This window comes from Phyllopteryx taeniolatus, chromosome 16 (genome assembly GCF_024500385.1).
Source record: "Phyllopteryx taeniolatus isolate TA_2022b chromosome 16, UOR_Ptae_1.2, whole genome shotgun sequence".
Classification (NCBI taxonomy): Eukaryota; Metazoa; Chordata; class Actinopteri; order Syngnathiformes; family Syngnathidae; genus Phyllopteryx; species Phyllopteryx taeniolatus.
Genome location: NC_084517.1, coordinates 7,267,903 through 7,284,975, shown reverse-complemented (window position 1 = coordinate 7,284,975; position 17,073 = coordinate 7,267,903). Strand labels below are relative to the sequence as shown.

Genomic DNA, 17,073 nt, shown 5'->3' with positions numbered 1-17,073 from the left:
TGGGGGATGGACAGTGCATTTTCTTCCTCTCGGGGGCGCTCTTCCCCCGAGGGGGAGGCTCGGTTTCACTCCCCTAACCTCGCCAGTGCCTCCCCCTCGCTCTCTTCCGCCCGGACTTTTTTTCACTCGGATTCAGCGCCATTTGGCTTGGATACGGCGGGGTCCCTCGCCAGTGTGCTCGTCCCCTGGCGCGGGCCCCGGTCGCCTCGTCTCGCCTTCCGGACCTTACCTATTGTGGAGTCGCGCCGCCGAAGAGCAGTAAGACGCGTGAATACGAGTCGCGCCGCCGCCGAGCCGTAAGTCGCGTGAATACGAGTCGCGCAGCCAGAGAGCCAGTAAGACGCGTGAAGAGAGACGCGCCGCCGGAGAGCTTGTAAGCCGCGTGAATTGGAGTCGTGACTAGGATCCGAGGGAGCCAGCCGCAACAGAGGAGGTGATGCCGGACCAGCACGTGAACCAACAAATTGGACCTTAGTCAGGTTGGTGGGATGAGGGTGGCTGGGGTTGGTGCTAGTGTGGGGGGGGTCGCGTGGTGGGTGGATTTCGGCCGGGTCCACTATGGAGGACCGGACACCTCACCCATTCCGGATCCTAATCTTAACCTCAGTGGGAGTCCAGCCCTAAACCTAATTTTTGGAGATGCGCGACACTAGTTGTGCCAGTAAATTCGGGGGAGGTGGCCTTAATTCCGAGGCCCCTCAACCCTAACCCGAACGGGCTATAACCCCAATATGGGAGAAACCGTTAACCCCTGGGATGGGCCGACATTAAGGTCTCAAAATAAATAAATAAATAAATAAATAAATAAATAAATTAATTAACTAAAATTGAACTAAAGTTAACTAAAACAATGGAAAAACACCAAATTGGGTCAAATAATACAAACAGACTGCGGGGAAAATTCAACTTAACTGAAAAAACAATTGAAAAACACCAAATGGAGTCAAATAAAACAAACAACACTATTTTTTTGTAAAATAAGCACAAACAACACAAATTTTGGTAAAAGATAGGGTTAGTAGACAAAATGCATCATACTTACTGGTTCCGGGTTGGATGCTCTAAATGAGCCGCCCGATGAAGTGAGCTGCGCCTGATGAAGACCAAAATCGGTCGAAATATTGCGCAACAGGCTTACTTGGAGTTAGGGAAAGCTAGAGGAAGGATGTAATGGGGGTGCCACATCATTATAATATTGTTGTTTTTGGGCGGATATGCCATTTGTTGTTTTTGGTGTGGGGGTGCCTTTTTTGTGTGTGTGTGTGCTGTTTGAAATGGGGTGACTCTTGAACCTAAAATTAGGACATCATTAAAATAATACAAAAAAATCAATTCAACCAAAATGGAGGAAGGCTATATATATATAAAAAAATCAATTCAACCAAAATGGAGGAAGGCTGGAGCCAATTGGAATGGATGGAGGATGGACCCTAAATTAACAGCATGCAAAAAAACTAAATTAAAGGTGACTCAACCAAAATACGAAAACAAATACAAGGTAGGGTAAACAAATACTCACAATTGAATTGGACAAAATGGAGGACGGACGGAGCCAATCGGAATGGATGGAGGATGGACCCAAAATTTACATAATGCAAAAAAACTAAATTAAAGGTGATTCAACCAAAACAAGTCAAAACAAATACAAAGTAGGGTGAAAAAATACTCACAGTTTCATTGGACAAAGTAAACAAACAGAAAAGTCAAATAAGGACACAGTGGGAACAAAAATAATTTTATTAAACGGAACTAAAACCGCGTCTCAGAGTTGTGGCCGGGCGGATGCATAGTGTGGAGCTTGGGGGATGGACAGTGCATTTTCTTCCTCTCGGGGGCGCTCTTCCCCCGAGGGGGAGGCTCGGTTTCACTCCCCTAACCTCGCCAGTGCCTCCCCCTCGCTCTCTTCCGCCCGGACTTTTTTTCACTCGGATTCAGCGCCATTTGGCTTGGATACGGCGGGGTCCCTCGCCAGTGTGCTCGTCCCCTGGCGCGGGCCCCGGTCGCCTCGTCTCGCCTTCCGGACCTTACCTATTGTGGAGTCGCGCCGCCGAAGAGCAGTAAGACGCGTGAATACGAGTCGCGCCGCCGCCGAGCCGTAAGTCGCGTGAATACGAGTCGCGCAGCCAGAGAGCCAGTAAGACGCGTGAAGAGAGACGCGCCGCCGGAGAGCTTGTAAGCCGCGTGAATTGGAGTCGTGACTAGGATCCGAGGGAGCCAGCCGCAACAGAGGAGGTGATGCCGGACCAGCACGTGAACCAACAAATTGGACCTTAGTCAGGTTGGTGGGATGAGGGTGGCTGGGGTTGGTGCTAGTGGGGGGGGGTCGCGTGGTGGGTGGATTTCGGCCGGGTCCACTATGGAGGACCGGACACCTCACCCATTCCGGATCCTAATCTTAACCTCAGTGGGAGTCCAGCCCTAAACCTAATTTTTGGAGATGCGCGACACTAGTTGTGCCAGTAAATTCGGGGGAGGTGGCCTTAATTCCGAGGCCCCTCAACCCTAACCCGAACGGGCTATAACCCCAATATGGGAGAAACCGTTAACCCCTGGGATGGGCCGACATTAAGGTCTCAAAATAAATAAATAAATAAATAAATAAATAAATAAATTAATTAACTAAAATTGAACTAAAGTTAACTAAAACAATGGAAAAACACCAAATTGGGTCAAATAATACAAACAGACTGCGGGGAAAATTCAACTTAACTGAAAAAACAATTGAAAAACACCAAATGGAGTCAAATAAAACAAACAACACTATTTTTTTGTAAAATAAGCACAAACAACACAAATTTTGGTAAAAGATAGGGTTAGTAGACAAAATGCATCATACTTACTGGTTCCGGGTTGGATGCTCTAAATGAGCCGCCCGATGAAGTGAGCTGCGCCTGATGAAGACCAAAATCGGTCGAAATATTGCGCAACAGGCTTACTTGGAGTTAGGGAAAGCTAGAGGAAGGATGTAATGGGGGTGCCACATCATTATAATATTGTTGTTTTTGGGCGGATATGCCATTTGTTGTTTTTGGTGTGGGGGTGCCTTTTTTGTGTGTGTGTGTGCTGTTTGAAATGGGGTGACTCTTGAACCTAAAATTAGGACATCATTAAAATAATACAAAAAAATCAATTCAACCAAAATGGAGGAAGGCTATATATATATAAAAAAATCAATTCAACCAAAATGGAGGAAGGCTGGAGCCAATTGGAATGGATGGAGGATGGACCCTAAATTAACAGCATGCAAAAAAACTAAATTAAAGGTGACTCAACCAAAATACGAAAACAAATACAAGGTAGGGTAAACAAATACTCACAATTGAATTGGACAAAATGGAGGACGGACGGAGCCAATCGGAATGGATGGAGGATGGACCCAAAATTTACATAATGCAAAAAAACTAAATTAAAGGTGATTCAACCAAAACAAGTCAAAACAAATACAAAGTAGGGTGAAAAAATACTCACAGTTTCATTGGACAAAGTAAACAAACAGAAAAGTCAAATAAGGACACAGTGGGAACAAAAATAATTTTATTAAACGGAACTAAAACCGCGTCTCAGAGTTGTGGCCGGGCGGATGCATAGTGTGGAGCTTGGGGGATGGACAGTGCATTTTCTTCCTCTCGGGGGCGCTCTTCCCCCGAGGGGGAGGCTCGGTTTCACTCCCCTAACCTCGCCAGTGCCTCCCCCTCGCTCTCTTCCGCCCGGACTTTTTTTCACTCGGATTCAGCGCCATTTGGCTTGGATACGGCGGGGTCCCTCGCCAGTGTGCTCGTCCCCTGGCGCGGGCCCCGGTCGCCTCGTCTCGCCTTCCGGACCTTACCTATTGTGGAGTCGCGCCGCCGAAGAGCAGTAAGACGCGTGAATACGAGTCGCGCCGCCGCCGAGCCGTAAGTCGCGTGAATACGAGTCGCGCAGCCAGAGAGCCAGTAAGACGCGTGAAGAGAGACGCGCCGCCGGAGAGCTTGTAAGCCGCGTGAATTGGAGTCGTGACTAGGATCCGAGGGAGCCAGCCGCAACAGAGGAGGTGATGCCGGACCAGCACGTGAACCAACAAATTGGACCTTAGTCAGGTTGGTGGGATGAGGGTGGCTGGGGTTGGTGCTAGTGGGGGGGGTCGCGTGGTGGGTGGATTTCGGCCGGGTCCACTATGGAGGACCGGACACCTCACCCATTCCGGATCCTAATCTTAACCTCAGTGGGAGTCCAGCCCTAAACCTAATTTTTGGAGATGCGCGACACTAGTTGTGCCAGTAAATTCGGGGGAGGTGGCCTTAATTCCGAGGCCCCTCAACCCTAACCCGAACGGGCTATAACCCCAATATGGGAGAAACCGTTAACCCCTGGGATGGGCCGACATTAAGGTCTCAAAATAAATAAATAAATAAATAAATAAATAAATAAATTAATTAACTAAAATTGAACTAAAGTTAACTAAAACAATGGAAAAACACCAAATTGGGTCAAATAATACAAACAGACTGCGGGGAAAATTCAACTTAACTGAAAAAACAATTGAAAAACACCAAATGGAGTCAAATAAAACAAACAACACTATTTTTTTGTAAAATAAGCACAAACAACACAAATTTTGGTAAAAGATAGGGTTAGTAGACAAAATGCATCATACTTACTGGTTCCGGGTTGGATGCTCTAAATGAGCCGCCCGATGAAGTGAGCTGCGCCTGATGAAGACCAAAATCGGTCGAAATATTGCGCAACAGGCTTACTTGGAGTTAGGGAAAGCTAGAGGAAGGATGTAATGGGGGTGCCACATCATTATAATATTGTTGTTTTTGGGCGGATATGCCATTTGTTGTTTTTGGTGTGGGGGTGCCTTTTTTGTGTGTGTGTGTGCTGTTTGAAATGGGGTGACTCTTGAACCTAAAATTAGGACATCATTAAAATAATACAAAAAAATCAATTCAACCAAAATGGAGGAAGGCTATATATATATAAAAAAATCAATTCAACCAAAATGGAGGAAGGCTGGAGCCAATTGGAATGGATGGAGGATGGACCCTAAATTAACAGCATGCAAAAAAACTAAATTAAAGGTGACTCAACCAAAATACGAAAACAAATACAAGGTAGGGTAAACAAATACTCACAATTGAATTGGACAAAATGGAGGACGGACGGAGCCAATCGGAATGGATGGAGGATGGACCCAAAATTTACATAATGCAAAAAAACTAAATTAAAGGTGATTCAACCAAAACAAGTCAAAACAAATACAAAGTAGGGTGAAAAAATACTCACAGTTTCATTGGACAAAGTAAACAAACAGAAAAGTCAAATAAGGACACAGTGGGAACAAAAATAATTTTATTAAACGGAACTAAAACCGCGTCTCAGAGTTGTGGCCGGGCGGATGCATAGTGTGGAGCTTGGGGGATGGACAGTGCATTTTCTTCCTCTCGGGGGCGCTCTTCCCCCGAGGGGGAGGCTCGGTTTCACTCCCCTAACCTCGCCAGTGCCTCCCCCTCGCTCTCTTCCGCCCGGACTTTTTTTCACTCGGATTCAGCGCCATTTGGCTTGGATACGGCGGGGTCCCTCGCCAGTGTGCTCGTCCCCTGGCGCGGGCCCCGGTCGCCTCGTCTCGCCTTCCGGACCTTACCTATTGTGGAGTCGCGCCGCCGAAGAGCAGTAAGACGCGTGAATACGAGTCGCGCCGCCGCCGAGCCGTAAGTCGCGTGAATACGAGTCGCGCAGCCAGAGAGCCAGTAAGACGCGTGAAGAGAGACGCGCCGCCGGAGAGCTTGTAAGCCGCGTGAATTGGAGTCGTGACTAGGATCCGAGGGAGCCAGCCGCAACAGAGGAGGTGATGCCGGACCAGCACGTGAACCAACAAATTGGACCTTAGTCAGGTTGGTGGGATGAGGGTGGCTGGGGTTGGTGCTAGTGTGGGGGGGGGTCGCGTGGTGGGTGGATTTCGGCCGGGTCCACTATGGAGGACCGGACACCTCACCCATTCCGGATCCTAATCTTAACCTCAGTGGGAGTCCAGCCCTAAACCTAATTTTTGGAGATGCGCGACACTAGTTGTGCCAGTAAATTCGGGGGAGGTGGCCTTAATTCCGAGGCCCCTCAACCCTAACCCGAACGGGCTATAACCCCAATATGGGAGAAACCGTTAACCCCTGGGATGGGCCGACATTAAGGTCTCAAAATAAATAAATAAATAAATAAATAAATAAATAAATTAATTAACTAAAATTGAACTAAAGTTAACTAAAACAATGGAAAAACACCAAATTGGGTCAAATAATACAAACAGACTGCGGGGAAAATTCAACTTAACTGAAAAAACAATTGAAAAACACCAAATGGAGTCAAATAAAACAAACAACACTATTTTTTTGTAAAATAAGCACAAACAACACAAATTTTGGTAAAAGATAGGGTTAGTAGACAAAATGCATCATACTTACTGGTTCCGGGTTGGATGCTCTAAATGAGCCGCCCGATGAAGTGAGCTGCGCCTGATGAAGACCAAAATCGGTCGAAATATTGCGCAACAGGCTTACTTGGAGTTAGGGAAAGCTAGAGGAAGGATGTAATGGGGGTGCCACATCATTATAATATTGTTGTTTTTGGGCGGATATGCCATTTGTTGTTTTTGGTGTGGGGGTGCCTTTTTTGTGTGTGTGTGTGCTGTTTGAAATGGGGTGACTCTTGAACCTAAAATTAGGACATCATTAAAATAATACAAAAAAATCAATTCAACCAAAATGGAGGAAGGCTATATATATATAAAAAAATCAATTCAACCAAAATGGAGGAAGGCTGGAGCCAATTGGAATGGATGGAGGATGGACCCTAAATTAACAGCATGCAAAAAAACTAAATTAAAGGTGACTCAACCAAAATACGAAAACAAATACAAGGTAGGGTAAACAAATACTCACAATTGAATTGGACAAAATGGAGGACGGACGGAGCCAATCGGAATGGATGGAGGATGGACCCAAAATTTACATAATGCAAAAAAACTAAATTAAAGGTGATTCAACCAAAACAAGTCAAAACAAATACAAAGTAGGGTGAAAAAATACTCACAGTTTCATTGGACAAAGTAAACAAACAGAAAAGTCAAATAAGGACACAGTGGGAACAAAAATAATTTTATTAAACGGAACTAAAACCGCGTCTCAGAGTTGTGGCCGGGCGGATGCATAGTGTGGAGCTTGGGGGATGGACAGTGCATTTTCTTCCTCTCGGGGGCGCTCTTCCCCCGAGGGGGAGGCTCGGTTTCACTCCCCTAACCTCGCCAGTGCCTCCCCCTCGCTCTCTTCCGCCCGGACTTTTTTTCACTCGGATTCAGCGCCATTTGGCTTGGATACGGCGGGGTCCCTCGCCAGTGTGCTCGTCCCCTGGCGCGGGCCCCGGTCGCCTCGTCTCGCCTTCCGGACCTTACCTATTGTGGAGTCGCGCCGCCGAAGAGCAGTAAGACGCGTGAATACGAGTCGCGCCGCCGCCGAGCCGTAAGTCGCGTGAATACGAGTCGCGCAGCCAGAGAGCCAGTAAGACGCGTGAAGAGAGACGCGCCGCCGGAGAGCTTGTAAGCCGCGTGAATTGGAGTCGTGACTAGGATCCGAGGGAGCCAGCCGCAACAGAGGAGGTGATGCCGGACCAGCACGTGAACCAACAAATTGGACCTTAGTCAGGTTGGTGGGATGAGGGTGGCTGGGGTTGGTGCTAGTGGGGGGGGGTCGCGTGGTGGGTGGATTTCGGCCGGGTCCACTATGGAGGACCGGACACCTCACCCATTCCGGATCCTAATCTTAACCTCAGTGGGAGTCCAGCCCTAAACCTAATTTTTGGAGATGCGCGACACTAGTTGTGCCAGTAAATTCGGGGGAGGTGGCCTTAATTCCGAGGCCCCTCAACCCTAACCCGAACGGGCTATAACCCCAATATGGGAGAAACCGTTAACCCCTGGGATGGGCCGACATTAAGGTCTCAAAATAAATAAATAAATAAATAAATAAATAAATTAATTAATTAACTAAAATTTAACTAAAGTTAACTAAAACAATGGAAAAACACCAAATTGGGTCAAATAATACAAACAGACTGCGGGGAAAATTCAACTTAACTGAAAAAACAATTGAAAAACACCAAATGGAGTCAAATAAAACAAACAACACTATTTTTTTGTAAAATAAGCACAAACAACACAAATTTTGGTAAAAGATAGGGTTAGTAGACAAAATGCATCATACTTACTGGTTCCGGGTTGGATGCTCTAAATGAGCCGCCCGATGAAGTGAGCTGCGCCTGATGAAGACCAAAATCGGTCGAAATATTGCGCAACAGGCTTACTTGGAGTTAGGGAAAGCTAGAGGAAGGATGTAATGGGGGTGCCACATCATTATAATATTGTTGTTTTTGGGCGGATATGCCATTTGTTGTTTTTGGTGTGGGGGTGCCTTTTTTGTGTGTGTGTGTGCTGTTTGAAATGGGGTGACTCTTGAACCTAAAATTAGGACATCATTAAAATAATACAAAAAAATCAATTCAACCAAAATGGAGGAAGGCTATATATATATAAAAAAATCAATTCAACCAAAATGGAGGAAGGCTGGAGCCAATTGGAATGGATGGAGGATGGACCCTAAATTAACAGCATGCAAAAAAACTAAATTAAAGGTGACTCAACCAAAATACGAAAACAAATACAAGGTAGGGTAAACAAATACTCACAATTGAATTGGACAAAATGGAGGACGGACGGAGCCAATCGGAATGGATGGAGGATGGACCCAAAATTTACATAATGCAAAAAAACTAAATTAAAGGTGATTCAACCAAAACAAGTCAAAACAAATACAAAGTAGGGTGAAAAAATACTCACAGTTTCATTGGACAAAGTAAACAAACAGAAAAGTCAAATAAGGACACAGTGGGAACAAAAATAATTTTATTAAACGGAACTAAAACCGCGTCTCAGAGTTGTGGCCGGGCGGATGCATAGTGTGGAGCTTGGGGGATGGACAGTGCATTTTCTTCCTCTCGGGGGCGCTCTTCCCCCGAGGGGGAGGCTCGGTTTCACTCCCCTAACCTCGCCAGTGCCTCCCCCTCGCTCTCTTCCGCCCGGACTTTTTTTCACTCGGATTCAGCGCCATTTGGCTTGGATACGGCGGGGTCCCTCGCCAGTGTGCTCGTCCCCTGGCGCGGGCCCCGGTCGCCTCGTCTCGCCTTCCGGACCTTACCTATTGTGGAGTCGCGCCGCCGAAGAGCAGTAAGACGCGTGAATACGAGTCGCGCCGCCGCCGAGCCGTAAGTCGCGTGAATACGAGTCGCGCAGCCAGAGAGCCAGTAAGACGCGTGAAGAGAGACGCGCCGCCGGAGAGCTTGTAAGCCGCGTGAATTGGAGTCGTGACTAGGATCCGAGGGAGCCAGCCGCAACAGAGGAGGTGATGCCGGACCAGCACGTGAACCAACAAATTGGACCTTAGTCAGGTTGGTGGGATGAGGGTGGCTGGGGTTGGTGCTAGTGGGGGGGGGTCGCGTGGTGGGTGGATTTCGGCCGGGTCCACTATGGAGGACCGGACACCTCACCCATTCCGGATCCTAATCTTAACCTCAGTGGGAGTCCAGCCCTAAACCTAATTTTTGGAGATGCGCGACACTAGTTGTGCCAGTAAATTCGGGGGAGGTGGCCTTAATTCCGAGGCCCCTCAACCCTAACCCGAACGGGCTATAACCCCAATATGGGAGAAACCGTTAACCCCTGGGATGGGCCGACATTAAGGTCTCAAAATAAATAAATAAATAAATAAATAAATAAATAAATTAATTAACTAAAATTGAACTAAAGTTAACTAAAACAATGGAAAAACACCAAATTGGGTCAAATAATACAAACAGACTGCGGGGAAAATTCAACTTAACTGAAAAAACAATTGAAAAACACCAAATGGAGTCAAATAAAACAAACAACACTATTTTTTTGTAAAATAAGCACAAACAACACAAATTTTGGTAAAAGATAGGGTTAGTAGACAAAATGCATCATACTTACTGGTTCCGGGTTGGATGCTCTAAATGAGCCGCCCGATGAAGTGAGCTGCGCCTGATGAAGACCAAAATCGGTCGAAATATTGCGCAACAGGCTTACTTGGAGTTAGGGAAAGCTAGAGGAAGGATGTAATGGGGGTGCCACATCATTATAATATTGTTGTTTTTGGGCGGATATGCCATTTGTTGTTTTTGGTGTGGGGGTGCCTTTTTTGTGTGTGTGTGTGCTGTTTGAAATGGGGTGACTCTTGAACCTAAAATTAGGACATCATTAAAATAATACAAAAAAATCAATTCAACCAAAATGGAGGAAGGCTATATATATATAAAAAAATCAATTCAACCAAAATGGAGGAAGGCTGGAGCCAATTGGAATGGATGGAGGATGGACCCTAAATTAACAGCATGCAAAAAAACTAAATTAAAGGTGACTCAACCAAAATACGAAAACAAATACAAGGTAGGGTAAACAAATACTCACAATTGAATTGGACAAAATGGAGGACGGACGGAGCCAATCGGAATGGATGGAGGATGGACCCAAAATTTACATAATGCAAAAAAACTAAATTAAAGGTGATTCAACCAAAACAAGTCAAAACAAATACAAAGTAGGGTGAAAAAATACTCACAGTTTCATTGGACAAAGTAAACAAACAGAAAAGTCAAATAAGGACACAGTGGGAACAAAAATAATTTTATTAAACGGAACTAAAACCGCGTCTCAGAGTTGTGGCCGGGCGGATGCATAGTGTGGAGCTTGGGGGATGGACAGTGCATTTTCTTCCTCTCGGGGGCGCTCTTCCCCCGAGGGGGAGGCTCGGTTTCACTCCCCTAACCTCGCCAGTGCCTCCCCCTCGCTCTCTTCCGCCCGGACTTTTTTTCACTCGGATTCAGCGCCATTTGGCTTGGATACGGCGGGGTCCCTCGCCAGTGTGCTCGTCCCCTGGCGCGGGCCCCGGTCGCCTCGTCTCGCCTTCCGGACCTTACCTATTGTGGAGTCGCGCCGCCGAAGAGCAGTAAGACGCGTGAATACGAGTCGCGCCGCCGCCGAGCCGTAAGTCGCGTGAATACGAGTCGCGCAGCCAGAGAGCCAGTAAGACGCGTGAAGAGAGACGCGCCGCCGGAGAGCTTGTAAGCCGCGTGAATTGGAGTCGTGACTAGGATCCGAGGGAGCCAGCCGCAACAGAGGAGGTGATGCCGGACCAGCACGTGAACCAACAAATTGGACCTTAGTCAGGTTGGTGGGATGAGGGTGGCTGGGGTTGGTGCTAGTGGGGGGGGTCGCGTGGTGGGTGGATTTCGGCCGGGTCCACTATGGAGGACCGGACACCTCACCCATTCCGGATCCTAATCTTAACCTCAGTGGGAGTCCAGCCCTAAACCTAATTTTTGGAGATGCGCGACACTAGTTGTGCCAGTAAATTCGGGGGAGGTGGCCTTAATTCCGAGGCCCCTCAACCCTAACCCGAACGGGCTATAACCCCAATATGGGAGAAACCGTTAACCCCTGGGATGGGCCGACATTAAGGTCTCAAAATAAATAAATAAATAAATAAATAAATAAATAAATTAATTAACTAAAATTGAACTAAAGTTAACTAAAACAATGGAAAAACACCAAATTGGGTCAAATAATACAAACAGACTGCGGGGAAAATTCAACTTAACTGAAAAAACAATTGAAAAACACCAAATGGAGTCAAATAAAACAAACAACACTATTTTTTTGTAAAATAAGCACAAACAACACAAATTTTGGTAAAAGATAGGGTTAGTAGACAAAATGCATCATACTTACTGGTTCCGGGTTGGATGCTCTAAATGAGCCGCCCGATGAAGTGAGCTGCGCCTGATGAAGACCAAAATCGGTCGAAATATTGCGCAACAGGCTTACTTGGAGTTAGGGAAAGCTAGAGGAAGGATGTAATGGGGGTGCCACATCATTATAATATTGTTGTTTTTGGGCGGATATGCCATTTGTTGTTTTTGGTGTGGGGGTGCCTTTTTTGTGTGTGTGTGTGCTGTTTGAAATGGGGTGACTCTTGAACCTAAAATTAGGACATCATTAAAATAATACAAAAAAATCAATTCAACCAAAATGGAGGAAGGCTATATATATATAAAAAAATCAATTCAACCAAAATGGAGGAAGGCTGGAGCCAATTGGAATGGATGGAGGATGGACCCTAAATTAACAGCATGCAAAAAAACTAAATTAAAGGTGACTCAACCAAAATACGAAAACAAATACAAGGTAGGGTAAACAAATACTCACAATTGAATTGGACAAAATGGAGGACGGACGGAGCCAATCGGAATGGATGGAGGATGGACCCAAAATTTACATAATGCAAAAAAACTAAATTAAAGGTGATTCAACCAAAACAAGTCAAAACAAATACAAAGTAGGGTGAAAAAATACTCACAGTTTCATTGGACAAAGTAAACAAACAGAAAAGTCAAATAAGGACACAGTGGGAACAAAAATAATTTTATTAAACGGAACTAAAACCGCGTCTCAGAGTTGTGGCCGGGCGGATGCATAGTGTGGAGCTTGGGGGATGGACAGTGCATTTTCTTCCTCTCGGGGGCGCTCTTCCCCCGAGGGGGAGGCTCGGTTTCACTCCCCTAACCTCGCCAGTGCCTCCCCCTCGCTCTCTTCCGCCCGGACTTTTTTTCACTCGGATTCAGCGCCATTTGGCTTGGATACGGCGGGGTCCCTCGCCAGTGTGCTCGTCCCCTGGCGCGGGCCCCGGTCGCCTCGTCTCGCCTTCCGGACCTTACCTATTGTGGAGTCGCGCCGCCGAAGAGCAGTAAGACGCGTGAATACGAGTCGCGCCGCCGCCGAGCCGTAAGTCGCGTGAATACGAGTCGCGCAGCCAGAGAGCCAGTAAGACGCGTGAAGAGAGACGCGCCGCCGGAGAGCTTGTAAGCCGCGTGAATTGGAGTCGTGACTAGGATCCGAGGGAGCCAGCCGCAACAGAGGAGGTGATGCCGGACCAGCACGTGAACCAACAAATTGGACCTTAGTCAGGTTGGTGGGATGAGGGTGGCTGGGGTTGGTGCTAGTGGGGGGGGTCGCGTGGTGGGTGGATTTCGGCCGGGTCCACTATGGAGGACCGGACACCTCACCCATTCCGGATCCTAATCTTAACCTCAGTGGGAGTCCAGCCCTAAACCTAATTTTTGGAGATGCGCGACACTAGTTGTGCCAGTAAATTCGGGGGAGGTGGCCTTAATTCCGAGGCCCCTCAACCCTAACCCGAACGGGCTATAACCCCAATATGGGAGAAACCGTTAACCCCTGGGATGGGCCGACATTAAGGTCTCAAAATAAATAAATAAATAAATAAATAAATAAATAAATTAATTAACTAAAATTGAACTAAAGTTAACTAAAACAATGGAAAAACACCAAATTGGGTCAAATAATACAAACAGACTGCGGGGAAAATTCAACTTAACTGAAAAAACAATTGAAAAACACCAAATGGAGTCAAATAAAACAAACAACACTATTTTTTTGTAAAATAAGCACAAACAACACAAATTTTGGTAAAAGATAGGGTTAGTAGACAAAATGCATCATACTTACTGGTTCCGGGTTGGATGCTCTAAATGAGCCGCCCGATGAAGTGAGCTGCGCCTGATGAAGACCAAAATCGGTCGAAATATTGCGCAACAGGCTTACTTGGAGTTAGGGAAAGCTAGAGGAAGGATGTAATGGGGGTGCCACATCATTATAATATTGTTGTTTTTGGGCGGATATGCCATTTGTTGTTTTTGGTGTGGGGGTGCCTTTTTTGTGTGTGTGTGTGCTGTTTGAAATGGGGTGACTCTTGAACCTAAAATTAGGACATCATTAAAATAATACAAAAAAATCAATTCAACCAAAATGGAGGAAGGCTATATATATATAAAAAAATCAATTCAACCAAAATGGAGGAAGGCTGGAGCCAATTGGAATGGATGGAGGATGGACCCTAAATTAACAGCATGCAAAAAAACTAAATTAAAGGTGACTCAACCAAAATACGAAAACAAATACAAGGTAGGGTAAACAAATACTCACAATTGAATTGGACAAAATGGAGGACGGACGGAGCCAATCGGAATGGATGGAGGATGGACCCAAAATTTACATAATGCAAAAAAACTAAATTAAAGGTGATTCAACCAAAACAAGTCAAAACAAATACAAAGTAGGGTGAAAAAATACTCACAGTTTCATTGGACAAAGTAAACAAACAGAAAAGTCAAATAAGGACACAGTGGGAACAAAAATAATTTTATTAAACGGAACTAAAACCGCGTCTCAGAGTTGTGGCCGGGCGGATGCATAGTGTGGAGCTTGGGGGATGGACAGTGCATTTTCTTCCTCTCGGGGGCGCTCTTCCCCCGAGGGGGAGGCTCGGTTTCACTCCCCTAACCCTAACCCTAACCCTAACCCTAACCCTAACCCTAACCCTAACCCTAACCCTAACCTAACCCTAACCTAACCCTAACCCTAACCCTAACCCTAACCCTAACTAACCCTAACCCTAAACCCTAACCCTAACCCTAACCCTAACCCTAACTAACCCTAACCCTAAACCCTAACCCTAACCCTAAACCCTAACCCTAACCCTAACCTAACCCTAACCCTAACCCTAACCTAACCCTAACCCTAAACCCTAACTAACCCTAACCCTAACCTAACCCTAACTCCTAACCTTAACCACTCACATCCCTATCTAACTCTAGTCCTATCCTATCCCCATTTCCAACCCCTAATCTTAAACCCTAACCACTTCAAACCCTAACCACTTCATTCCTATCCCTATTTCCAACTTTAACCCTAGGGGGAACAAAGTTAATTACAATTACATCACAAAAAGTTAAAAAGACCCAAAAAAGCAAAACAATTGGTAAAATACATTAAAAAATATAAAACAGCATAAAAAGCTAAAAAAACTATACAATTAAAATGTTATTAAACGAGTTATAAGGTTAAAATATCAATACATGGACAAAGGTTCAATTTCAAGATGGCAATTATGGGGTTAATTTAAAGTGGGTTTTACTTTGCACATATTCTTTTAAAATATCTTTTTTAAAATAGGACCAAAAAACAAGGGGTATAAAAGGGGAGGGCGTTTTCACTAGCTCAGTTTGGGAGTTTGAACAGTCAACATCACTTATTTTTACAGTGCATTTATTAAATTCAGTGTGCCAGGACCTGAGGAAGGCTCCTTAGAGCCGAAACGTTGTCAAGGCACACCGTTTGGTCGACAAAAGTTGTTTTTTTGGGGGGATTCTCTTTTTTTGTTTTTTGTTGTTATAATTAGAGATATATTACAAATTCATAACTGTTAATAAATAGCACATCCAAAACATCAATTATTACATAAATAACAAAGGCGACTCTATAAAACTCAATTGGAAATACAAAAAAGACAATTGGAACAAAGATGACTGGTGGAGAGTGGAAAGTGGTCCACTATGACCGGCGTGGCCAGCAGGCACGCCGCCAGGAATGGGGAAATGGAGACGGGAGATGGCGTAGGGGGATGGACCGTGCATCTCCCCCCCGATCCCGGAAGGGGAATTATTTCCCCTATACTGGGAGAGGGAGGGTTCAGTTCCCCTCACCTAACCCTACAAACAAACATTCACACTCACACCTACGGGCAATTTAGAGTCTCCAATTAATGCATGTTTTTGGGATGTGGGAGGAAAACGGAGTGCCGGGCAAAAACCCATGCAGGCAAGGGGAGAGCATGCAAACTCCACACAGGCAGGACCGGGGATTGAACCCTGGTCCTCAGAACTGTGAGGCATACTTATGAGGTATAGGTACTAAAGATTACAAAACCATTCATATATTTTTGCTTTCCTATTTATTCTATAGGGAACCAGTATCAATGACCGTGATCCTGACTTGTCGACAGAAGACGATGCATTCATAAGGATAAAAGTGCCTTCCGGTCCAACCTATTTTTTAGTTGACCAATAGGACTGGGCCTCATTACAGAAATTGAGAAAACCCAGAGGATTCAAGGGCCTTGACTGGCATTATTTCCAAAGGAATTAGATCCATCCATCCATACTGTTCAATAGCTTTCAAAAGACAGAACTAAGACACTTGGCTCAATAAGACAAGACCTGGAATTTTGGTGTCTGTGTTACTGTCAATTTGAGAACTGTCCTGTTGAAGTCACCGTCACAATAGATAGCAAAGGATTTTTTTAAGACACTGTACATTTCAAGGGTGGTATGAGCATCCACAATCGCATTGAACTAAAGTCAAGACCTGTGAGAGGAAGAGAAAGGGATTCACTGGGGCAAAAATTACAAAAAGAATTGCCCAGATCTCTCTACTTAAGAAACCTTCTGAAATTGGACGAAGCAGTCATGGAATCAGGCTGCAGAGATGAGGCACTCACACCTCCTGTATTGAAAACCATTTCGTGGGAAAAGAAGCAAAAAAGTCATCTGCACAACAATGAGCTCTTAAGTTTGCATTTCATGGTGGAAAGAAAGACTGAAGCCAGATGTGCTCCAAAAAGTATTTTTATTCCCCAAAGGTGTACTGTATTGACATTTATCGTGACAGGACCAGAAGACATCCTCTATTTGGACGCCACTGGCAGCATCATAAAGAAGGAAAAATGCTCCCCACCATTCTATGTGTATGAGCTTGTTGTGAAGAATTCATTGAAAAACTCCTCACCCTTCCCTACTTGACTTGTGAACACACCACTGCCTCGGTCAAGTATTTTCTTGACACGTTTCAAGGATGTATGGACAGAGAGCGATGCAGGCACCAGTAATGCTTCTATTGTGCTAATGCAAGCACTGTGTCTTTCATTTATAAAGACCAATTTGAATAGCACCATTGAACATTACTACTCTATAGTTTGTGGAAAGGGGACATCCACAGATTTTGAAGTACCTATCCTACACTGTTGCTTGAGGCATTTGATGAAGAATGCCAAGGACATTTGCAGAAAATATTACTATTTTCATTAGTAATTTGAACAATGTCATCCATATTTTTTA

The 17,073-nt window shown here is 45.3% G+C and overlaps 1 long non-coding RNA gene across 1 annotated transcript; it reads left to right on the top strand.

Annotated features, from left to right (window-relative positions):
- The first annotated feature begins 12,657 nt into the window (after positions 1-12,657).
- LOC133466469 (uncharacterized) lies at positions 12,658-16,011 on the top strand. The gene is made up of 2 exons (XR_009784944.1): positions 12,658-13,066; positions 15,923-16,011. It is a non-coding gene; the product is annotated as an uncharacterized LOC133466469 (long non-coding RNA).
- Positions 16,012-17,073: the final 1,062 nt, after the last annotated feature.